This window comes from Sinocyclocheilus anshuiensis, unplaced genomic scaffold (genome assembly GCF_001515605.1).
Source record: "Sinocyclocheilus anshuiensis isolate Anshui unplaced genomic scaffold, SAMN03320099.WGS_v1.1 scaffold1538, whole genome shotgun sequence".
Classification (NCBI taxonomy): domain Eukaryota; kingdom Metazoa; phylum Chordata; class Actinopteri; order Cypriniformes; family Cyprinidae; genus Sinocyclocheilus; species Sinocyclocheilus anshuiensis.
The window spans coordinates 380,483-407,081 of NW_015547762.1; the positions used below are offsets into that span (position 1 = coordinate 380,483).

At 36.3% G+C, this 26,599-nt stretch overlaps 1 protein-coding gene and 1 long non-coding RNA gene across 2 annotated transcripts in view; one reads left to right on the forward strand and one right to left on the reverse strand.

The window, feature by feature from the left end:
- Positions 1-97: 97 nt before the first annotated feature.
- LOC107704520 (uncharacterized) lies at positions 98-1,077 on the reverse strand. Its single transcript, XR_001635968.1, has 3 exons — positions 894-1,077; positions 321-502; positions 98-236 (listed from the first exon to the last, which is right to left on the reverse strand). It is a non-coding gene; the product is annotated as an uncharacterized LOC107704520 (long non-coding RNA).
- A 2,257-nt stretch (positions 1,078-3,334) lies between these two features.
- Positions 3,335-26,599, forward strand: part of LOC107704518 (KN motif and ankyrin repeat domain-containing protein 4-like) — a 50,816-nt gene continuing 27,551 nt past the window's right edge. The window contains exon 1 of the mRNA XM_016507454.1: positions 3,335-3,676. The gene's annotated coding sequence lies outside the window, so the exon portion shown is untranslated. The remainder of the gene's footprint in view (positions 3,677-26,599) is intronic.

Consider the following 26,599-nt stretch of genomic DNA (forward strand, 5'->3'; position numbering starts at 1 on the left):
ATTAAATCATTATGATTTTTATAGTAGCTAAAATTTCAACCTATTCACCTGTGGTGTCCTGCCAGTGTCATGAATAATACATGATTAGTGGGTAAGATGAACAGTATACCTGAAGGATGCTGTTCAGATAGCAAGTGTTCCCCAAATTATTAAGCCCAACGAAGGGGACCAGGCTCTCACGCTTCTCACAAGTGAGAGGAGATGAAGGGCAAGGCATTGGCACAACCTGGTCATGACTTGAGAGAGAACAATTAGGAAAAGTTTATATGGTATTTTCAAATACAATCTGTATTAAATAGCCTAATAACAACATTCCATACTTAGTAGTCTCTTCTGGTTCTGCAGTGCCGTTGTCTTCTGCCGGGGCCTCTGAGAAGTCCAGGGCTCGTTTGGTGTCCTTCTTCTGAAAGAACTTTAGAGAGAGTTTCCTCTTCTTCACATGACTGCCAACTGCAGCCACCACTCCACCTTCACTATGCAGTCCAGGCATTTTAACTATTCACTACAGAAGATGAAAGAGAAACCAAAGCAAATGTCAAAAAACGAAACAAACTCAATCAAATCATTCACGATCAGCCACGAACCGCGGGAAAGCCTTAGCTCTGATGTGCCCTAGAAAGTAATAGAAGCGTTTTCTGCTAAGAATATGACTTTAGCTATCAATTTTTTATTTATATATAATCGAATGATGTTAAATATTTGCGTCATATGATCTCGAGACTCTTAGTTTGATCATTTTTAATTCATATGCATGAAGACACGTATATAGCAGTGCGGCTAACTGAGTAACTGTTAGCCGCCCAGCCCACACAACATGCACGTTCATTTTCAGCAAGAGTAACGTTACTTCAGAGTTACGTAATAAAAAATAGCACTACATTTAATGGTCTTACCTAAGGAATCTTATTATGCACACGTTACATTTTCGCAAAATACAATCCCAAGTACGCAGTTTCGTTTTGAATATACACAAAGTTGACAACCGCGTCTTCAGCTGTAGAACTTGGCGCTTTTTCCACGACTGAGACCCCTCCGCTAATGCCTGAACAAAAGGAGATGGTCGAATAAATTGTGTGAAATAAAAGAAAGAGCACTGCCGCGAATTGTATAATAAATACGTATTTTTGTTTACGAAAATGTTTTTTTTTTTTTTCAAAACCATGAATAAAAGTACATATAATTTTGCAGGCATTTTAAACCGATCTGAGATCAGTAATGTGATTGTCGATTGTAACCGCCTTACGGTTTGGTTTTGTGAATAGAATAGAAGGCTGAATCTGGATCAGTGTAAAATAAGAGTTTCACAGGAAACTGTCTGGACGACGGTACAAGTGGGAGCGTAGGTGGTCATTTTCTTATAAATAACTCGATTCTTTGGTTAAAATATTTTAAAGTGCTTTAAAAAAAAAAAAAAAAAAAAACATCAACGGCATGTCTTTAAAATTGTCTTTAAAGTTATCTCAAAATATTGCTGACTTAAAATGACGCAGGACGAGAACGAGGAATTTGATGTTGTTTAGGACACAGTTATTTGTAATGTCACATTTACAAACGTTAGTGCAAGAAACTGCAACATAACTCTTAGCCAACACATAACAAATAATAAATTCCAGCTTGCTTTTTTATTCTAAAATAATACGTAAATAAATAATAAATAAATATTACAAAAAATACTTGTTTTATAGGCCTATAGCTGTTATTATTATTATTAAATGTACAAAAAGTATTTCTTACCTTTCACCAGTAGATGGACATCAAGAACAGTGCATGAGCAATGGGATGTTCAATCACCAACCATCAACATCGGGGGTGTCTAGTCCTGCTCCTGGAGGGCCACTGTTCTGCAGAGTTCAGCTCCAACTCCATTTAAACACACCTGAATCAGCTAATCAAGGTCTTACTAGGCATACTAGAAACTTCCAGGCAGGTGTACTGAGGCAAGTAGAAGCTAAACTCTGCAGGACAGTGGCCCTCCAGACCGAGTTTGGACACCCCTGATCTATATCTACTTTATTTCTTTCTCTCATATTCAAGACAGTCCTAGTTCTGGGTAATATAGCCTACATATTTCCAAATAATACTCAGCTTTTTTTCCAATCAACTTTTTTTTTTTTTTCCAATATTAAGATTGCATTTTAAAATGTATATGAAATACTTTGGAAAGTGTAACAAATTAAAATTAAAGTTTAATATAAGAGGTCGAACTACTGTATGCATAACAATGATAAAAGAAAAGGCTGTGAATAGTGCTGTATGGAGTGTAGCAGATTACACAACTGGACAGCTGTCACTGCAGTGGAATGTAATTTCACCTGCCCATGTACATATTATACAGAGACATCTAATCTGCAGATGTGCTTGAGGAGGCTGATCTCAAACCACTCAAATCATCTCAGCATCTGCTGATCATTTGTATCCGCTTACTTAGAAAATTATTTTCTTTTGTGAGTGTGTGTGAATGCACCTTTTATGTAGAGGAGACTGAGGCTAGTTGGCTATATATCAGAAACCACACAATGCATTCAGGCAAATGTCAATTGTGGTTGAACTGTGTTTTTAGGACAACAATATTTGCAGTTGAGGCAAGTAGTCACATGTGTTTAACATCTTGTATTTTTGTGCAAACAATTAAATGGCATGAATTCATTTAAAATTATGACTATAATTATTATAATGCTATATAATATTATTTTAATAAAATAATACATTCTATTATTTATATTATTTGTTTGGCCAAAACAATGGTTTGTTTTTTTTGTATGTTACCTTTTATGACTTTACTGTATTTATTTGTTTTTAATCCATTTCAATTTACAAACAGAAACCACCTCAAAACATGTATGCATCATGCAATAAATATTCACTAGATTGGACAAGCCTGGTCTCCCCCATAAGCCAAATATCAACTCTTGTATTACTATACTTATATCAGAATGTAGGTAGAAACCTGAGGAAATGCACCTCTTTTTTTATTCCCCTACAGTGTTAACCATGAATCCTTCAAGAACGCAGTCACTGTCGGAGGAAAAACAGCCCTGGGAAGAAGCTTTTGAGTCTGGAAATGTGGAGAAATAGACCAGCGCGCTCAAAGAATGAGAGGCATGTCCTGCACTCTTTTCAGCCCCAGCTGAGCTGTGTGCTGTTTTTTAAATCACTTTACCATACTAAACCTACCTCAGTGTCAGTGACACAATACACACCAGCTGGATCACACACACACAGATGATGTCAGCTCTTGGGGCAGAGCTCAAACAGCATAGGCAAAGTGGTTAAACAATAGTTGAATCTTTTATCGGTCAGCTGTACTTTAATCCTAAAGCATTTGAATGTGATGGGGAAGCTGGATGGGGGGTGTTGGCTGATAAGGCTGTGTGTGTGTGTGTGTGTGTGTGTGTGTGTGAGACCCTCTGACTGCCATTGGATGAGCTCTGTGGGAGGGGGTGTGTTCAGGCTCACAGTATAGCGCTTGTTATGAGAGCCTTCTGCCATCCCCTTCCACAAACCTCAATAACAACAGTATCGCAGCCTCTGAGGCTGAGTGTGTGTGTGTAGGGGAGTGAGGAGTGCCTCTACCGCCGTTGCAGCTGGTTGCGGCTTCCTCCCTGTGCTGGATTTCCTTGAAGGCCTCATCACCTCTGCATTGCCTAGGAAAAAATAGGGGCCCCCAGAGACTGAGGTAAGTGATGTGAGATAATACATTCCATATCTGTCAGCTCCATTATTCAACTTTTCTCTTGTTTACCTTTGGAAAATGCAGCACACCTCTATAGATCCCACCCACCATCCCTTAAAACCACCCTTTTGATTTTTTGTTGAGCATTTGAGGCAGTTCTTCTTATTATGTGCTGTTCTTCTAGTAATAATTCAGTGTTCTAGATTGGACTACATCCTTCATTGCAGACCTTGGTTGTTTTTATAGTAGCTATGCTTGCCACCTTGACAGCATTTCTGGCCATAATAGACCCCTAAATGCTGTTTAGGTGGGCAGCCCGTGTCTCATAGCACAAATCATCCCATCTTGCGCTTTGCTGTGCTGTTTCAGTTTACCACCCCGCTGGGTTGTCGTTATGTCGAGCAGCGTGTCAATCTGGCAGAGATGCGAGACACGCGAGCAGGGAGCGATGCGTCTAACCGTGCCGTAGTGCAGCACTCGTCTGCAGTGCTGCTCGATAGCTCAGGCTCGGTTATTTCGCGATGGTGACTGGCTCATTTGCAGCGACCCAGAGACGTAGAGTTCAGCTGGTCAAGATCTCTCTGATATCCGCGATGCCCGAGGCGAGATCCTAGCTGCCATGTAGAAAGGTTCCTGTTTGATTTGCATGCAGAGCGTGCTTTCTTGCTAGTATCAAGCGCTACAGAGATAGAAGGTTTTGGATGCAGATGCTATGGGTTGGTCACTGTGCGTATATTTGGACATAACAAGGTTAGGCTGCTTTATTAAGCAGCGCATTTTCTAAACAAAACAGATATGCATTGGAGAGTCCAAATATTCACCTGTAAAAAAAATATGTGTTTGGGGGGGAGTTGGTTTTGGGGGGGGGGGGGGGTTTGTTCCCCTCTTGTTCCCCTTCAAAACAAATGGTTTGGGGATCTTAGTAAAATCTCTTCATTAAAACAAGCATGCAAGTTTCAACACGGTTTTCAAATGTTTAAATAAAGATAAGAGTTCAGATAAGACCAATGGCCCATGTGGATGATTAGTGATTTCAATGAAATGTTTTGTTATGATGTGGTTTCTATAGTAAAGTCCATCTTGAATCTATACTTATAATTATGGTTTAATGAAACACACGTGTCAAAAGGGGGGACCGGCTTGTAACGGAAATCACTCTCTTTTAATGTTAGATTTAAAAAGAAATTATGAATTTCATGTCCTATGACAGTTTCAAATGAATATGAAGATATCAATTGCAGCTCAAAACTTTATTGATCTTAAAGTTCTTTTTATTTGTATCCATTTTGTGTGTGAACTGTTTCGCTTAAACTCGAATGTGCAGTGTTTTGCAGAACCAAAGAATTTAATAAACCAAGAATATATTATAATATTGGGGAAAAAAAAGATACTGCAATGCAGAAATACTACACAGAACAAATTGTTATATTTATTTTATATTAGAAAAAGTAAGTAAATCAAACAATTCAAGGACCTGCAGGTGCTTCTGAGCTGGTGTCATGTATATGAGAACGAGCTGTCTGATTACTTGTATGCTTTAACAAAGTGTGTTTGTTTGTTATTATTCATACAACAACATTAAATAAATGTATTTATAGAAATATTATCCTAAAAGAGACAAATACAATTGAACAATAATATTTAAAAAATAAAATAAAATTTAAATTATTTAAAATAAAATAAAATGTAAATAAATAAAAGCAATATGTTTCATATATTTTCAATATTATTGGCAAATGTAAAGATAAAATAAGTTCTATAAGCATTTCACAGAGTTGGTAAACTAATATGCTATTTGTAAACAAATTATATAAAACTATATTACCAGTGCATGTCACACACACTCCCTAGGAGTCTACAGGCTGTTTGATGTTCTCAGGAATGCAGAGGTACATTAAACATGTGACCTAAGGGCCACCCAGGAGCTCTGACTCTCTAAAGAGTGTGCAAGTTTACCATCACTCTGGTGAGTCTTACTATGGGATTTTGCAGGCCCTGTGTGTGTGTGTGTTTTTTGACAGGTTTTTGTCATAACTTTCCATTCCAAATACAACTTGCCAGATGCAACTACGTCATTTATTGTGATGAAGGCCAGCTTATTTATTCATTGGTTGCATTTAGTTATAGATTTTTATATTATTTATATATTATATATGTTTATTTATTTATTTGATTATGCTCATCCTTGGACCGTTAAAGTAACATCTAGTAAACCCAGGAGACATTTACTACAGAAATAAATGGTCATGTTTTTGCTCTTGTGATCAGTCATGTGGGCTTCTTGCACCAGTGACTGTAATTCCATGACCTGGTAGAGCTCTGAAACAGGCCCTTAGTGGAAACAATGCCTAGAGAGATGTACTTTAAATCTACCAGATAAGTTTTAAGTCTCTTGACTATTGCTGTTAGACTAAAATGGTTGTATTGTATGTTTCTTAGGTTTTTGGATGTCTGAAGTGGTGGGCATGAGAGAGCTCGTTATGGAGGTTATGGAATTTGGCATAGCGTGGTCTCTTGGGAGTTCACATGTGAGGCTCTGTGGGGGCGATTCCATGTCCATTGTTTTCTGCTGAAGGACATTTCTCACAGAACGGAGATGGAAACAATGGCTGATATAATTTGCAAGCTGCTCCTGCCCTTCAGATGTATTCCTCATATGTGCGTCAAAGAAAAAACGTAGTATGCAATTAAGCAGACACAGAAGGATATCTTTTAGAGCTACTCAAAGGAAAATCATCTGACAAAAGTAGTTGTATATTGGCTTTTCATGGATCTCGTTCTTTTTTTCCCAACCGTTTATCAGTGAAAGCAGCATAATGAGTTAGGAATGTAAATAAGTTTGCTCTATATCAGCGTAGTATCAGCAAATCAGTTCCACTGGCATGCGTTTGTGTGCTGGCTTGTGTATGTGCTTGCAAATGTTCAAATACAAATGCTGGTTTTTAAGCGTGTTCTTGTGGTTGATCTTTTGAACAAATGTTCAGTTCAATTTGATGGGATCCATCCAGGCACATAATGTCTTCACATTGTCTCCTGGACAAGTGAAAGCCACATGGGTATTCAAGTTTCATCCAAATTCCCATACCACCATTTTTTTATTTCAATTTTTCAAATTTGACAGCACTGCAGCTTCTGTTGCCTCATGGGATAGCAGATTGCCTGCTGGTTGCACAGAATCTCAGCAGATGCATTGTGTCATCTGGGTATTGTTTTCCTTCTGTATGATAAATACTGATAATGAATACAGAATATTTAGACATCCTACTCATCCTTTTTGCATACTAAGTCACAGAAAACAAATGCATGTTGTATTTTCCCCAATCTTCTTTTCTTCAGGCTTAGAGAAGCTGCAGATGTATTTCTTCCATAAAGAAGCTTGGAAAAGAGGTCTACGCAGCTTTCCAGACATGCTGTCAGTTGTTTGTGAGAACGGGCCTTAAGTCTTTTATCTAATATTTATATTTAATTTTATTTCAGCTTTTTTCTTTAGATATGCTGTAGATTTCGGACTTAGAGAAGCTTGGAAAAGAAATGCTGAATGGAGGAGTTAAAACCTTCTGACCTCTTCAGGCAATAATTTCTGTTTGTGTCTGCTTCTGCCTGAAGTCATAAAAAAGACACTTGCGCAACCTTCAAAACATAGTCTTCCTACATATTTCATTATTATTCCATGACAACAGTGACATTTATGTAGGTAGTCATAAAGATTTACACTCTGGACTAGAAAGATGCAATTAGTGCTGCATGAGTTGAGAAATCAAATCATCTTTTTTTTACACTCACCTTCATTCACGTTCACCTCTGCACAGCTTGTGCTGGATATAGAGGTCTTTATAGATATGATCTTTCACGTACTCTGAAATCTTCAGAGGACGGGGGTTTGTCTATTGCCTTTCTTGCACTCTTAGATACGCAGTGACATCAGCAGTCTCCAGGAGAGAGCTGATGCAGCAGTCAGCAGAAGTGCAGAGAAACAGAGAAAGAATACATTGAAGAACCTTGTTACAAACGCTGAGATTTTAGTATGCACATTCTGATGTTGTGTGTCGAAACAGCCCTGTACTGTTTATCTGTGGACTCCAATAATGTATCCAGACAGTTGGGAGTGTAGTAGTGTCAGAGATGTAGGTCATATGTAAATATGTTTTTAAGTAATCCTTTTTTATTAATGCCCTGTCTGACATCAAGCTTGTCTGTATATGTCTTTGTTATGAGAATATACAGTGTAACCTGGTAAAATGCTGGTATGCTCGCTGGCTACAAAATTAAAGCTTTGTTACTGATGTTATAAGCTTTCGTTTTGTCAGATGTTTAAAGCTTCTTGTCAGACGATTTGCCACTTGCCAACATAGTAGATTTGTCAGTCATGAGGTGTTGAACATTAATATGAACGATGAGCATCTGTTGCTGTGTTGCCATGTTGTGTCTTACAGTTGTTTATTATTTAGTTCGTCTTTCTCTACACCTGATGCTTGAATTTATGATAGTGGAATGGGTTATTGGCATGAAAAACTGCTGTTGACAGACTTTTCATATAATATTCACAATTCAGTATTTAAATCTTAAAGAACAAAAATCTGTTACATTTCTGGCTTTTCGTCAAATATTTACAAGATATTGAAAGTTTTATTCTTTGGATGCGCAGAGTAGTTTACTTTTTCAGTAGTTTTTCAGACTGTTCATGAAAACTATTACACCATTTTTGGTCTAGATTTACACTGTAAGAAATGTTTGTAATATTTACAGAAAAAGTCTGTAAAAATCTTATAGTACAAACCTGTTAATTGGTTAATTAACACTGTAAGTCACCTTACCATATACGGTAAAAACAGTAAATGTTTTAGCATTGCATTATATGCAATTTTACTGCAAAATATTGTTAGATTTATGTGTTTTGGAAGAAAAAAACATATAATAACGAGACAATTTACCATGAAAAACATGAAAAAAAAGACATTCTCAGAATTCTCTGTGTGACACATTTTGGTTCAAATAGATTTCATTACATTATATGCTTTCATATAAAAATATATGTGGTTATAAATAAACATGCACCAATATGCCATGTCGTAATACCAGAAACATTGTCACAGTATTTTTTTGTATGTTTTTTTTTTATCTTTGAAGTTGGTCAAAATGTTTTAAAGCTTGCCCTCCAGATCCTGTTCTCATTCTCTCTAATTTACCATAGCAGACTCAGCCTTTCCCCATTTTTAATTATTATTGCACCCTTGGGTAACTTCCAAAGCTGGCTTGAAATATTTCATACCTGAAGTATATATTCCATGCAAAAGCAATCAAAGGCTGCAAAAGCATTTATTTTAATATGAGAAAACCTTCTCTATGACTCAAAGACCATGGTGGCTGTTCTAGTGATCTTTTTTAGTATAATACCCAGCACCGAAAGCAGAAACAAGATTTTTGCTGGGCGACAGATGTGCAGTGGAGGAGACAAAATAAGAGCCGTTTTATTTTTCTATACCAGCCTTTTTTTTTTCTTTTCATCTTTTCTTACTGTAGCATTGGCCTTTCTATATGTCTGATGACATTATATACAGTACCTCATATCACTATAGCTGTTTAATGAGTGACATCACCCACTCAGCAGTACTTGAAAAACCTTAGTGTTTCTACAGCTTGATATTTAGCATCGATGGTGCTGTGATGAAGAGACGTTAATTGCTCTGCAAAGCAAAAAGCTTGACTTAGAGTGGTCTCATCCTGCTAGATTAATGCAGAGGAAAGCTGCACTGAAACTGATTAGACACTAATCTTAAGGGACGGTCATACACATTTACAGCTGTGCAGATGCAACCAACACTTCCACCGCTGATCATGTTATTGTTCTCACAGGGATAGTTCACCCAAAAAATGAAAAATATTACTCACCCTCATGTCATTCCAAACCTGTAAGACCTTCGTTCATCTTCGGAACACAAATTAATGAGTAATTAATGACAGAATTGTCATGTTTGGGTGAACTATCCCTTTAATCATTATCTTCCAAATGCATTGTTTAATTTCCAGCTTGATTTTGCTATCTAAAACGGCATGAATGTTGTTCAAAAATCCATTCTGGATTTGAAAATTCCTCTATAAGATTCTTTGCTTATTTTATTTAGAATACTGTGCTTTTGTGTTTTATATTTGGGTTATAAGGAACAGTTTTATGTTTTCAATTTTAATTTAACAATACAATAGCGCTGTCTGTCTGTGTGGTGATTAACAACATGCAACAGATGGCTTTTTTTGGATCACTTTTTGTCAGTAGAGCAAAATTATATACAAAATAACTGGCCATATTGAGTCTAAAATAGAGGTTTTAACCATGATAAATGTTTCCAAGTGCCATTAGTTGAAGTAATAACAAGCGTCCAGTATCCTCTGAAATCCAGCCGGAAGAGCACCACATTTTTTTCTTGTTATTTCTGGTCAGAACTCTAGAAAGAAAGTAGGGAAGTCTACATTGCAAAATACTTTTGGTCCTAAAGGAAGAAGATGTTTTTATGCTTCTTATTAATTCAGCCACATCCTAAATACAATACGTGCCCCTTCTCACGATCTAACAGAAAAACCTGAAAAGGAATTCAAGCTATAATTTAGGACAACAAATCTGTTTTTCATTCACAGCTTTGGTAACTACCACAGAGAAAGTATGTGGCCACCTGCTTTTGACTGCTTTTCTCTTGCTGTTCCAACCATCCGTTTGCGTTATTTAGATAACAAATCTTTCCTGTCTGAAATAAAGCCTTCATCCAACCTGTGCTATCTAGAACAGCAGGTTGAGATGGTTTGAGATTCAGAATGGATTTGACACAGAAGGAAAGAACAGTAAGAAAACAGATAGCGACACAAGTGGGGAACTGAAATTGCTTCAGAGAGCAGCTCTGATAAGAATAAGATGGCATCATTGGATTTGAGAGCGAGTGAAAGACAGAGTGATGAAGAAAAGATATACACGTAGATGCAATGTGCTGCATTGCCTCTAGCTCTGCTTTGGCCTTTTGAAAAGGTATCAGACTTTTCAATATGGAAGATTCTCAGTGTGCCAGATGCTTCCTGTTGCAGATGACCGCTAACTGAACCCCAGTCCACAAATAGCAGATGCATTTATGCCTGTGTGTGAGAACAAATATACAGAATAATTTCCCAACCACTTTTGTGTTCTATGCTAATTATAGAATTCATTTGTTGATAGTTATGTTTATACAAGAGAGAGTGAGAATAAGAAATGAAAGGAAGAAATTGTAAATAATAAAATAGCAGCCATTCATTGAAAAAAAGATCCCATCTCCTCTTTGTTTGTGCATTAGCTGGACTAGTGTACTAAAAGAGGAAAAACTGATCAATAATTATTAAATATTATTGCTGATTCAATAAGCCATCTTGTTAGTTTATTAATGTTTAGATGTTTTAGAATGTTCTGATCATTCACTCTCCACAATTCAAGCTAAGGTAAATTCAGTAGGCCTAACATAAAATATATACACTTCAGACCTCTGACCTCCTTATGACTCTTGAATTTCCCCTTAAGTTCAGAAAAAGGGCAGTGTTACGCCTATGCAGTTTAGGAACATGATGATAGTTTTAAGCACGGTGCAATTGTGAAATTAGAAACAAGCAGCTTCACATGGCTAGAACCCGCTGGTTAAAACAGTGTCAGCTAGAAAATTGCTGACAATGCCAGTAAATGAAGAATTTATAGTTCATAGCATGTGAACATCTAGGATTTCCTCTGTGGCTGAGACATTTGGAAATTATTTTATCCTTTTAGATTTCTCAGAGTGCTTGCATGTTCATTGCATATGCATTTTTACATAAATCTGCTATTTCTTCTGTATCCTTATAGTCTTATAAAACACAGTTCAGTGTTGGCTTAGATTGTCTTCAGTGGTTCTTATTTTGTCCTTCGGAGACGTAATGATCACCATCAGCGGAAATGGAATAGGAACCTTACCCACAGTTCCTTAGAGACGGGCCGCACTACACGAATGTGACCTTGAAACTCTGTAATGTGTTATTTCCTCTTAAGCTGGAGAAGTTTTGCATTTCATATGGCCTTTTCTCCTTTTTTTTTCCTTCTTCCTCCTGCTTTCTTTTTTTATCTATCCTCAGGAGTTATGAGAGGACGGACAGTGTTTTCCTTTAAATGCTAATCTGGGAAACTGTAGCGATTGCTTTCAAAACGGCTTCTTTAGATACCATAATATCTGGTATATGTTACACCAAAAGACAGATAGCCGACTGATCCATAAGCAGAATCAGTAGCGATATGTGATTTATTGAAGCAAGAGATAGTTAATTCAATGGCCCTTCCATGTCAACTGTTAAGATATAAAGTATTTTCCTCAGACATGTCCAATGCGGGAATTATCCAGACTCTTTTCTAGCAAGTATGTTATCACATTTCCAGATATACCGCACATGCCATTTACTGATAACAGAGAGCACTTCAAGTTCAAGTTGTAAGTGAAATGGTGCCAGGTGTGGGAGAAGATTCCTTTAAAAACTTGATCTGTTTTTCTAAGCTGTTACTTCTTAAACATTCTCATGCCTCTGATCTGAGAGATTCACTTCTGGAAGCTTCCAGCCTTTGAAAAAATGAGGATAGCCAAGATAGGGGAAAAAAGAGGGAAAGAAAAAATGAAAGAGATGAAGTAGGCAGATCAAAGAAAAACACAATGCTGCTTGTCTGCTGGAAGAGGAGGAAGCCAAAGCCTGTGAGCTGTGGGTCAAAGAGGGAAAGTTACGGTTCCAGCTTTGTAGAAATGTGTAGAAATTCCAAACCTCATTTTTCAAGAAGTAACATTAAAATGTGTCTAGAAGCATATTAATATATAAATAGCCATGTACACTTTCCAAAGAACTTGTGAGCAATTTGTGTCTGAAAAGTGTTGGAGGCGCTATATGCATTAATTAACTTGAAAACTTTAACCAACCTCTGTAGGCAAGAAAAACCTTTTTGGTTTATTAGAAAAATCTCTCTGCAAAAGAAGAAAACATCAGGCTGGAGCTCTTGCCATTAAAACATTTTAGGTCCCCCGAGAGGTCTTGTGTACTGCCCACTGAAATGTAACCAGGTTCTTATTTCCCACAATGCTAGAAGGCAAAAAGCTGTGTTTGCTTTATAACCACCCCCACTACTGTATCTAATCTGAGCGACACGATCTTCCATTTTAAGAATTAAAACATTCACATCTAATGCATGTTTTGTTAGGAATTTAATTAGTTGTGTTATAACACCCTGTAGACTATATATCTGGTACATACTGTAGTTTTAATAGCTATTGGTAGAATTCATGTGTAAGCTTTTATCAGACACTTCAATCCTTTATGTACTGCGCCACTAGCAGTGCAAATGTCCACTGACAACCAAGAGCTACCAAAACGAGATAAATGACTCCCACTTGCAAAAAGTAGAAAATCAATTCACTTTCTCTTTTACTCTTTCCCTCTCATAACTGCAAGAAGCTCACAAGAGAGCATGCAGTGTTTTGAGATTGATTCTGTTGACAGTAAATTTGCAAGTCTGAAAAGTAGCAAGTAGTTAGTCATATAAAAAGTTCTCAATCGATGAAACAGCATACAGAGCAGAGCATATATGGGCTTTTAACCGAATCATTGTTTTGCCTCCTGTAGGCATATTTTTGGACTGCTGTATTTTTCAAAACTGCCATCAAAGTGCTGAATGAAGCATTTCAAAAATACAATATGACATTTCTGTCATAAATATATTTTTTTATGAGTGTGTGCAACCCTATCTGTCAGCATTTTTGCAAAAGTCTGTATGTTTGTATATTTGTGTTGTACTTCTTATGGCCTTTTTCTTAGTGCCCAGGGCTTAGAGATACATGTTGGTACAGCTTATGAGATCTAGCGGACCTGGGCTTCGCTTGTCTGTCATCGCATTTCTATATGAGCATTCTTGCTTGTTTGCAGCTGCTTGTCTCTCTCTCTCTCTCTCTCTCTCTCTCTCCCTGTGAGTGTGTATGTATAAGTTCATGTTTCTATTGGTGAAAGGTAGGATGATGCAATGACAGCAGTTCAGGGGCCATTCTCTACCCACATTTCTTTCACCACATCACATGAGCAGCAGACTGTCTCTAGCTATCAGTGTTTAAAAGAATGTGCATGTGTTACTAGTATTTAACCACTGATTAAAAAAAATTAGTGTATACATATTACTGTTTCATTTTAGGGTTGGTAAGATTTTGAAAATGTCTCTTCTTGTTCTCCAGCCTGCATTTATTTGATCAAAAATACAGTAAAAGCAATTATATTATGAAATATTATTACAATGTAAAATAACGGCTTTCTTTTTTTAATATTATTAAAATGAAATTTATTTCTCTCATAGCAAAGCTGAATTTTCAGCAGCCATTACTACAGTCTTCAGTGTCATGTGATCCTTTAGAAATCATTCTATGCTGATTTGGTGCTCAAGAAACATTTCTTATTATTATGCTTAATATTTTCATGAAAACAAGGACACTTTTCTTCAGGATTCTTTGATGAATGCAAAGTTCAAAAGAACAGCATTTATTTGAAATAGATCAATTCAATTAATTTAATACACCCTTGCTGAATAAAAAGTATTAAAAAAATCTTACTGACCCTAAGCTTTTGATTTATGTATGTAAATATGCCATATTCCAAGGTTTGGGATTCATACAGCCAATTTACTTGAAATTATAATTAACGGCAAACACCATTTGTTTTGGCTAAATACTGTCAAAATTTACAAACCCTCATTTTGTTCCAAACCTGTAAGAATTTCTTATGTGCAAATATTTTGAAGAATGTTATGAACCAAACTACATTGGAGCCTGCTGACTGCCATTGTATGGGCAAAAACGAACTAAATAAATAAAACAAAATCAACACTGAGGCATTTCTCATAATATCCTTTTTTGGGGTGAACTATCCCTTTAACTATGCATGTGAGTAAAAGATGGCAGAATTTTAATTCTTCAGTGAACTGTTCCTTTAACTATGTTATTTCAGTTTGTATTCCCATTGTGAATGTAATGGACAGACTGTAAGGGTTTGAGAGGAGCAGAAAGAGCACAGGGAAACATATCTTGGGAATGAGGGAAAGAGTGACAGTAAATTATTGTGGAATGGGCTGGAAAACAGCAGTATCCTGTCAAGAAGTAAATCAAGCAGGAGGGATGAAAAAATGGGCCAAACAACATATGAGTTTGCCCTCACACACATACACCTCTCTTCATCTGTTGACATCAGGTCGCAATTCCTGAGAGCATCTTTATCTCAGCAGAGTGACAGTCCCATTTCTCACACATGTTCATTATCCCACCCTCACTCCTGTGTGTGCAGTCCAAAGCATCTGTCCATGGTGACTCGTAGACTAATACAAATCTGCCTGCCATATTTTGGTATGAGGGATAACACTGCATTCAGACAGTCAGTATTGCATTATGATGTTTACTTTACAATAATGACCACTGACTCTTCATTATCCAGCTTGTTTATGTCGATAAATACATGAACATGAAGAATTATTATGTTATTTTATATATATATATATATATATATATATATATATATATATATATATATGTACAGTAATTCAAGTTAATTACTGCTTGGCTAACATATCTGCATAGCTCCATGTATTCTATGTATTCTACTTAAAGAATAGAAAGAAAGAAAGAAAGAAAGAAAGAAAGAAAGAAAGAGATGTGTAATTTTGTCTACACAATTAAAGTTTTTTTTTTTTTTTTAACATTTTGAACATTTTTCAAAATATCTCAGAACTGTGAGTTTTACATCTTGCAATTCAATTTTTTGGTCTCCACCATGGAATAAAAAAAAGGTAATTGCTAATTTTTATGTCACAATTCTTACTTTATTTACCTCACAATTCTGACTTTTCTTAATTGCGAGTCACAAATCTCTCAGCTCTTTTTTTCTCAGAATAGCAAGTTAATGTCCTGCAATAGTTTTTTTTTTTAGTTTTTGTCTCACAATTATGAGTTTCAATCTCGTAATTCTGACTTAATTGTGACAATTATGAAAAAAAAAAAGACAAAATTGTGAGATATAAATTTAGAATGAAAACAAGCTTCCATACTTTAAATTGTCCCTGTTCTCACCTTCATGACATGAATGAAAATCAATGGAGTACAGACAGCATGCATGTAAAGTATGTTCTGCATAGACTGTTGCTGCCCATCCATTCTGGAAGACAAGAAACTCTTATCTGGTCATATAGTTTTAAATTTGTTTTCGAATACATTGTCAGGATTGCTCTTGACCTCTCATCATTTTGTCTATTTGTTTGTCTGTCTTTCTAAGACATGTTTAGAGGACTATAGATGGTTTCTGTTTATGCTGAGCAATCTGCAACCCATCAGCCTGTATATCTTTTTTGTCTGAATAAATAAATGCAATAAAAACACATTTTTGTTTACCCATGTGTGATCCATTAAATAGCTATGCTCTAAACACAATATTTTGTTACTGTTCAAGATGAATTCTTTCAGTGCTTTTTTCCCAATGAAAAAGCATAGCATAAACAAAAGAAATTCCCAAAGGACAGATTAATCCATATCTGTTTTGTTTTGCTAGACTATTTTACACTTTTTTTTTTTTTTTTTTTTACAAGTTTTTTCCCCGTACAAGTTTTTGCCCCAGGGTATTAAAAGAATGATTTGGCAGATATTGATTTGAAATGCTATCTCTATTTATATTATGTAAATCTCATTCACACTAAAGAAAGTGGAACCCATTTATGCTCAGTCTCTATTAACTAAAGCCATTTACTAATTTATCACAAAAATAAATAAATAATAAAAAACTATGCCAAGAATAACTGCAAATACTGCAATTTTACTGTTTTTTGCCTTAAACATTTTAATCGGAATTTGATATTTCTATTATACAGGCTATGTTTTATTTAGGTTTTAATTAAAATGTACAGTATAATAATCTTCAGCAAAAGAAAAATAAACCATACATGTAAAAAAACTATTGACAAACGGAAAGAAGGGAGTAAAAATAGGGTTAATCCACTGAACATATTCTGAGGACTTGTGCTGAGAGCCCCACACAATCCCTGGCTGGGAAACTCATGATTATTGATAGTGGGAGCAATTTGGCCACATCCTCAGCAGCAGAGCACAAACAGCCCCCAGCAGCAGATCTGTAGAGTTCCAGAATGTGCCTTATACACACAAAACAGAGCCTGTCCATTTAGGAGACAATGAAAAGAGCCTGTTTTCTTTCTATCTTTCTCTTTTGCCTTCTCTCTTCTTCAGTCAAACACAGTGGTGAATTGTATAAACAATTGCACACCATTTGTGCAAAAACTTGCGTCTTAAGATATGGTCACATTAGGCAAAACAATTGTGAATGTGAAGTGACGTGAAAGACATGTAATGACCTCTGCAATTAACCCATCCAACTTAGTGCCTTGAAGTCACCTTCAACTGCACCCCAAAAAAGTCTATTGTCAATTTGTAGCATAGCATGAAGCATAGATCACAGAGAAGTCACTTTCAAACCAAGCAACTTTCTGTTGGTCAACGTTGCAAATTAATTTGGCCTTAAAAGAGCAAAAACTATGCAATGAACTTTTTCACCCTCATGTGAACCTCTCAACTGTGCAGATTCTTATTGATTGACTGGCTTTTGTCTGTGAAATTTCGCCAAGCAGCAGTAAACACAACTTACAAACTAGTCAGGTTTATTCATATCTGCGTTTATATATTTGGTCTGTTATGTATATTAGATTTTTTTTCTGTGTAAAGTAAGCTTGACAGCAGACTGAAATTTGGAGAATCGTGCCATGCAAATTGCATACAGTGCAATTTTTTGGCCGTGATTTTGCTGTTACTTGATTTGCATAATTCCTTTAGTGTGTCAGGTGCAAAAACAAGCCAGACAGTGCATGGAAATGAACACTGCTGTCAGTGGGCACAGTTTGTTTTTAGTCATTCATCCCTCAGTGCATTCTTACTGTATTCTCACTGTGGTCTCATCTGTTTGTATAGACTAATGGTGAAATGATATGCTACAGAATGGCATCACCTGCATTAAGAATGGGGAGGGGTAGGGGGATGTCGGAGATGCTTGCCCCTCCAACATCCCCCTACCCATCATAATCAATACCCATCGCTTCATGTGCCTCCTATGCCCATGTTGGCCCCAGACTGGATTCTAATTTCCAGCTCTTTTGTCTTCCCAAGCATGTACATTTTAGTATGAGTTTCAAAGACCATGCAAAATTAATGAGGTTGATGTCTCTGAAAAGTAAAGTCTGTGGCACCATCAAAACATTGCTATTTTTGAACATCCTGACCAGCCCAACACAGTAACATTGGCTTATCCAATGCCATGAATTTGGGGAGCTCTATCTGTTTGACTGACCAATTATTTTATTAATGTAATATTTTTAACAGCATGGTCTGTCTTGACTCTCAAATGCATCGACAGACATGTTTGTATAAGTCAGTGTATTTGTATTGTGTAAAACAATTCATTTGACTTATTTTGCCTTTAGTGAAGTATCATGCAGAGCAGTGAAATAATTTTTTCATAAATCGTAACCAACCCACATTTCTATGTAACTGCCTGCCTCTTTTCCGTGCCAATTACTTATGACTAAATCTATGCGAGATACTTTTAACAGGGCCACAGAGTTTTACTGTTGTGGTCTCTCTCTCTTTCTCAGACGTTTCCATTAGTCTGTATTCTGGTCTGGTCCAGACATGGCAGTTTGAACACAAACAGCCTGAGGTTCTTATCAGTCTTTCTCACACTGCACTCTTCCCCAGGAAACCCGTTGAAAGCTCACTTTATCACACGCTCTGCCCTCCACACCTCCCTCAGCTCCAGCCATTCCCACAAGCACACTTTTTCCTTTTTGCTTGCTCCCCTCTTCATCTGAGATATTAAACATCTTTTAGCTGACTTTCTCTCTCCATCTAAATCCATTTCACCAGAAGCAATGTCTGTCTCTCTCCTCTCTCGATAACTCTCTTACTCTGTGTGAGTTGTTCATTGTTTTTCTAGTTCATATCTTTCTGCCTTTTTTTCTCTTTTTTTTGTGTTAGTCATGTGCTAGAGTTCCTTTTTTCCTCTTGAGATTGTTATAGCTCTCATTTAAGGGGCATTCCAGCAAAGCAAAATATGTTTTTTAAGGCCTAAATACAATACATGACTTTTCCCTCGATTTACAGTTTGAATAAGTCGACACTAGTTGCCGAACATCAGAGCCAGTCTGCAGATTTGAGTTGACAGATTTCATAGAAAATCGCGTAGTGTATGATGGTCACAGACTCCAATTGTTTAGCTTCAGACTGTGATTCCATCCAATAGGAGGATATCAAACATGTTTGATATTTTGAACTGATTTTAGAACAAGTATTGTTTTCATTTATCATGTTTCACATTTTATCATGCGAAAAATGTGTGAATGTTTGATTTGATCATTTTGCAAACATTATGGAAACATCACTTTTGAATGTTCTCTGAACCATCTGAAACAAGTAGTAAGTACTAACATTTCAAAAACATTAGACAGACATCCAACTAAAATGAAAAATCTTTCCTAAATGATGTATAAATAATTTTTGTAAATGATGTATACAATTTTGTGCTAACATTTTAATAGTTTTATTAACTCTTTCCCTGCCATTGACAGAATTTTCCATCATTTATGAGACAATGCTTCCCCTTCAGTGATGGAATCTTTTGGCTTTCTGTGTTTTCAAAGTTATACGGTAGGATGCGCTATTACAAACTTCTGAAAGAGTACTGAATTACTGGATCAAAACACGGTGAAGAAGTAGAAACAAGAGATCACATATATAAGCAGATACATATGTAAAATAACGCAATCATCAAACATTTACTGTTACTAAATGATTTGTCGACCCAGGAAGTGGTATAGGACTGTGCAAGCTTTGGAGGTGCTGATGGAAGCGATCTACTCCATCTATGATTTGATCACCATTCTGAATCTGATCTGGATATTGTCTTTGAAAAAAATATGTTTTTCTCAGCTTTTTGTTAAAAATGTTGCTGTCTCGGTTTTTCTTTTGACATACTGCATGTTCAGATATTCATACAACAAAATATTCTGGGGGCCATGAAAGTTTTATGAAAATGCTAAAAAATGCTGGCAGTGGCTGGCAACTTAAAAAAAAAAAAAACTCTGGCAGGGAAAGAGTTAAAGAGCAGATAACTTTGAACAAATGTTCTATAAATGTTACTGGAAGATATGAACATTTGTTCAGAAATTTGAGTTGAACGTTCCTTGTTATCTGAGATTCCACTATTTCCACAATCTAATGGCTTGTAAGCAGTTTGTCCCCTTTATGACTTTGATATATTAAATATTTTAAAGGGGTCATATGATGCTGCTAAAAATAACATTATTTTGTGTATTTGGTGTAATGAAATGTGTTTATGCAGTTTAAAGTTAAAAAAACACATTATTTTCCACATACTGTACATTATTGTTTCTCCTCTATGCCCCGCCTTTTTGAAACGCGTCGATTTTTACAAAGCTCATCGGTCTGAAAAAGGAAAAATTTAAATCGCATCATATGACCCCTTTAAAACACTGTGGCATATTTTTTATTTATTTTTTGATTGTTGACATTAACTGAATTCTGAGTTCAGATGAAAAAGCCTCTAAGTGCCGTCTGAAATTTTCATCTAAAATGAGCATTTTTATCAGTCTCCTATATTTATGTTCAGTTATTTAACTTTAATGGCATAGAAGAGGACCTATACATTGCCATTAAAGTAAAATGACTGAACCTAAGCATAGGAGCCTGATATAAATGCTCATTTTAGATGAAAATTTCAGACGGCACTTAGAGGCTTTTGCATCTGAACTCTACTCTTTTGTAAAAGGTAATTGTATTTACTCCCAATCCTGCAATATTCCAGAGCCTCAGTAAATAGAAACATTTGATGCTATTTTTGATGTGGAAGCATTTGATCTGTTAAAGAGTTTGGTCACCTTCACTCCACCCAAGGGGGGTTTTGAGGTTTACAGCAGATGATGAGTAATACCATTTAATTTGTAATCTAATCTACAACGATGCTCACATTGCTCACTTCACATTGTGTGAGCATTAACATCAATTCCTCTCATGCCTTGAGAGAGCCACATGACACAGATGCCAATGTGCAGTGAAGCTTTAAGGAGAGAGCAGAATTTGATACAGGATTGTGGTTAAAGCCAGCGGAGGGCTTTCACGGCTCAGTGTTGTCACTGTAGTTAACACATTTTTCAGTTTCTACAGAAAGTTGAGCAGTTTAATCATTTTGGTTACTTGATTTATCTGAACCATTTTAATTATGTGTTTATAAAACCACTATCCACTATACTGTGGTAGATTACAATTTCCTCATAAATGTAGTCTAAATGGAAATTGTCAGCTAAAATAATCGTGAGGTTGGCACCCCACCCACTGTCCGGCCCACCCTCAATCTTACAGTACATCTTACATTTTAGAACTGGGGCTGAGCCAGAAAATCCCCCACCCCTTGCATGTTCAGTTATAAAGTTAAAAGGCTAATTTCGTAATGTTTTCAGCCACTAATAAGAGTTTTAAAACAATTCAAAATTCTGTATATTCAAAATCCGCACAGAAAATGCACTGGACCTATAGTCATGGCTGAACTGCAACAAACGTGTACCTCTAAGGTTACTCTGTAATTTGAAAACATCTGCCTGAAAAATCTGGTTATTAATGATAATAAATACTAGGAAAATAAGAACAAGCATTCTAGTCTGATGAAATCTTATCAGACCAGAAGTCTTTTTCTATACTGTATATGGTACTGAAAAGCTTCAGGGCTGCTGCAATTGTTAGAACAGTTTACATAGTGTTTACTGAACTTATGTTTTTACAGGGAACATGTGCAGCCTGCATCAATTTTCTTTGCAGGAGGCTGGCGTTTCTCCTAGAGAAAAGATGTTTGTCTTGGCTTAGATCACTATCCGTTGTTGCTTACTGTTGCATTTTATTAGTATTATTTGCACAAGAGATGAAGGTTTTGCCTCCATTTCGGCTCTTACAGTATGTCTTTGATTTCACCACTTTATACTGGATATTGTTAGATCATTATTTTTATTTTCATACAATATTTAAAGGAACTAAATATACTGAGATAACAGCTGTTATGCAATATTAATGGCTTAGTTCACCTAAAAATGACAGTTTTGTCATCATTTACTGACCCTCATGTTAATCCAAAGCCTTCTTTGTTCTGCAGAACACAAAAGAAGATATAATTACATTTTCTCAATGTTTTTCAGTACATGCAATAAAAGTCAGTAGGGTTCAATGTTGTTTTGGACCCCGTTTGACATTCGTTATTGAAACATTCTTCAAAATGTCATACATACGATTGACATACACTCTAAAAAATTATTTTTAAAAAGATTATCGGAATACTATTTTACTCTTTCTACTTCAAAATTTCATGTTTAATTTAATGCGTTGCTTGCCATTTCTTTCAATTTCTTACTGACAATTGTTTCAAAACAGATGATACTAAAATAGCAGACCATCATGAAAAAAAAAAACATTAAAATAATTAAACAAAAAAAAGCCAGCAGAGAGTGTGATCATAATTTCTGCCTGACTAAAAGTAGTAAATCCAGAGTATTTCACAGCCATAATTCAGTGAATAAACAGCCTCTGGGCGGTCCGTGGGCATGCCGCCTGAGACTGTTAACACTATACATGGAAAAATATGCTGTAAAATGTGCAAATATGTGAGTCTGACATATGTTAGGGCCGATATGATATCCTGCAGGTTTACCGGACCTTGAAATAATAGATAGGGCCATAAGTTTCTCAAGTGTGTGTACACAGCTCTGCGCTGTGTAAAGTTGTCGGCTTTTATGGCTGATAAAGATGGCTGTGTTTTGGCGTGGTGTATTTATGTGACCTATTTTATGAACAGTACTGATATAGATTGCTTATATGCTCACTCTCACTCTCCTTTCCTTTAGACCCACAGCCAACAACCGTGCTAATGAGCGTGTGCATGTTTGTGTGCATTTGACTGAGAGCCAGCTCGCGTGTAAAATGTAGGGGGTCGGAGTGTGTTTACACGCGTTTTCCTCTGATTCAGCCAAAAGACAGTCAAAGGAACAGCAGGAGCAAAGATTCAGACTTTTATTAAACTGCTTAAAAAGATCAGCCGAAACTCACAATACAGAATAAATGCCAGAGATGGCCTGTCAGTAGATCTAAAAATCTATTTTTTGTGTGTGTGGAAGCATGAACGTGAGTTTGTCTGTCTCAGAGATGCATCAGAGAGAGTGAGAATACGTGGGTGAGTGTTTTGTGTGCATGTTTGAATGCTCGCTTTTATTAGTGTCTTTAAGACCACTGTCAACTGAAGTAGGAAGAGCACTTTATGGCTACAGGGTGCATTTCACTGGCAGTGTATAGATACACTGAGCACTCTACACCTCCTCCTCTCTTCAAGTCTGCTTTTAATCTAGGCTCTGACACTGGCCGATGACTCACTCTGGACCCAGGTGAAATATGGTCATGGCAGGGCCATCTCAATTCTGTGATTAGACAGACCTCTCAAGCACATTGCAGAGTTGAATAGCTTCCTCCTTAAGGGGCCACTTCAATTTGTTTGCTCCAAATGAAAAAGCCAAAAGGCATACTCCATGGCAGAATCTGTGACAAGAATACAAGCTGGCTTATCTGTGGGATCATCTCAGGCACATACAAATAAGTACCATGTTTTTCTTTACGTTTGCAATGGTAAAATCATGGTATTCGGACGTGTTAGTGACTTAATTGTGCAAAACATTAAGATTACATATTATTCATTTTGTATGTCCTGTTAGTGTAATAATTTCTCTCTTTTTTCTGTTTTTTTTGCGTGCATTTTTCACATACACCTACCAAACCCAAGGATGACGGAAATGGCATCATCATGAGGCAGCAAAGCAATAGTCCAAAAAAAAAAAGCATGTTAAAATCTACAAATATCAAAAAGCACAATTCAATAATAATAGTAATAACAATATTTTTGGTTAATTAACTTTTGATTGTCATTTTAAAATAGGTTCATATGCTTCTTTTTCATTGAGAGCATTAGAATTGGCCTTCTGGTGCTTACAGGAATAGTTCCCTCAGGAATAGTAAAAGTGTTTTTTTTTTTTAAATATGAAGTCATATTTGTGGTCTGACAGACCAAAATTTTACTTACAGGTCATCCTTTACTCACCTTTGTTTTATTCCAAACCAATAAATGTTTTGTTATTTTTAATATTCTGTTATGATATTTGTCCATAGATTGAAGTGTAGATAATAATAATTTTCAAGCTTTATTTATGTACTTTTTTAATAGCTAAACTTTAAGTGTCTGGACAAAAATGATGAGGGTGAGTAAATGATGACATTTTCATTTTGGGGACGAATTATTTCTTTAATTGTTGAAAATCTTTCCTTCCTGTGAGCTGTTATCTGTTGCAACTGGATCATTGTGTCTGCAAGATGAAGCCGAGAACCAAATCAGTCGTATTTGTAAATGATTCAACCACCATTTTTGAGAGTCAAAACATCTGACTCAAATAAATGTTCCATTCAAGTACTTGACATTGCTACTTATCTCTAGAACTCTCATGGACATGCTAAAGAAAACTAGGTCAGATGTCATAATTTTGCAGTGAATAACAACTTGAATTTCAGTCTGCTCCCACACAAAACTATCATATGGCTTCAAAAGGATTGAAATATAACACGAGTCATAGAAACCACTCTTATGTGTTTTTAGTTTGCTTTTTTTTTTGTTATATTGGAGCCTAAGGCTTCATTAAATTTAATTTCTCATTGAAAAGAGTGGCTAGCCTATTCTTTAAAAAAATCATTTTATTTGTTACACAGAAGATGGGAAGTCAAAAGGCTTTGGAATGATTGAATGAGGGTCAGTAAATGATGCTAGAATTTTCATGTTTAAGTGAACTATTTCTTTAAGCCCACAATGATTTTTGTTGAGCCCGAATGCTAATGTAGCATGTACCTCAACAGTTGAGCAGCTGCACTGGCTGAGGCACAAGTGTTGTGAGAAGATAAGTTGTGGTGGAGATCTGGTGTAGCATTGTTAATGGTTAACCTCCACCCAGTACTAATGATTACACTGCTCGTGGTGGGATCCCCCCACAATTCTGATATATTCCTGGGGCCACAGGGAGAGAGGAAGGAACGTTAACTTCAGCAATAAAAAAAAAAAAAATCTTTTTCAGACCAGTGTTATTAGGAAGTTATTGAGGGAGAAAAGGCTATTGAAGGGGAGAGAGAGCGTAAGGGGAAACAATTACACGAGAGGAAGAGGGTGAGAAAGTAAGAGACCTCCTCAACACGGGTCATTTCATCGGAGGCTCCGGTCGTTGTCAGTTCAATTCTCAGATGGTCTGTGTCAAAAGGAGGGCATGGGGAGTTACTGCAGCAGTGGACTGAACATTCAAAAGAGTATGAGGACTGTTTTTTTTTACTTTCTGACACATCTTTGCTGCTTTTTCCGATGCATTTTTCTTTTCCTCTAGGACCAATATCTCACAATAGCCAAATAAGTTGTCTTTCCAGTATTTATGCACTGTAAAACTCATTTTCTTTATCAGTACGCCTTGCTTTCCATTGTCTTGTTTTCCAGTAAAATATCTGAACATCTTTAACAAGATATGTTTAATTCACCATTTTAATACGTGGATGATATATCTTAAATTAAGTTTATTTTTAATATCCTGTTGGCAAATTAAAAACTTAAGCATACATTAAAGGGTTAGTTCACCCAAAAATGAAAATTCTGTCATTAATTACTCTCATGTCGTTTCAAACCCATAAGACCTTCATCTTCGGAATATAAATGAAGATATTTTTGATGGAATCTGAGAGCTTTCTGACCCTCCATAGACAGCAATGATATTACCACGATCAACGCACAGAAACGTAGCAAGGACAACGGTAAAATAGTCCATGTGAAATCAATTTTACGAAGCTACGAGAATACTTTTTTGGGCGCAAAGAAAACAATAATAACATAATTTATTCAGCAATTCTTCTCCCCGAGTTACCGTCTTCCGCCATTTCGGAGAGTTTTGGAATCAATGTAATGACCGTTGTTTACGTTCAGTAGACAGCGCTGCGCATGCTGAACGTAAACAACGCTGATTACATTGATCACATTCTGGGGTACTCTCCAAAATGGCAGAAGACGGTAACTCGGGGAGAACAACTGCGGTTGAACCCCTGATGTTACATGGACAATTTTACCGTTGTCCTTGCTACGTTTCTGTGCGTTGATCGTGGTAATATCATTGCTGTCTATGGAGGGTCAGAAAGCTCTCAGATACAAAAATATCTTAATTTGTGTTCCGAAGATGAACGAAGGTCTTACAGATTTGGAACAACATGAAGGTGAGAAAGTAATGACAGAATTTTCATTTTTGTGTGAACTATCCCTTTAAGTCTTGTGCTTAAAACAAGAAAAAAATACAAGTGCACACATAAACACCAGAAGATATTTTCATTGAAAACAATTATTATCTTTCTTATTTCTGCTTTACTCGAAGTCAAAGCTTTTTATTTTAAATTAAAATAAAGTTTGGGGTCAGTAAGCCTTTTTTTAAAGAATAAATGTAAAAATATATATCATGGTTTCCACAAAAATATTAAAGGGGTCATATGATGCGATTTCAATTTTCCTTTCTCTTTCTTTATAAAAGTTAAGAGTCAACCATGCCTACCTAAAACGGCTCATTCTAACACGCCCCAACATACCTACGTCACTATGTGGGAAGATTTGCATAACGCCACCCAAATGTTCACGCAAAGAAAGAAGGCGTAACTTTTATTCTCACTGTAGTATTGTTGCCGCCGCCATATCCTGAAGACGCTGTGTGTTTCGTTG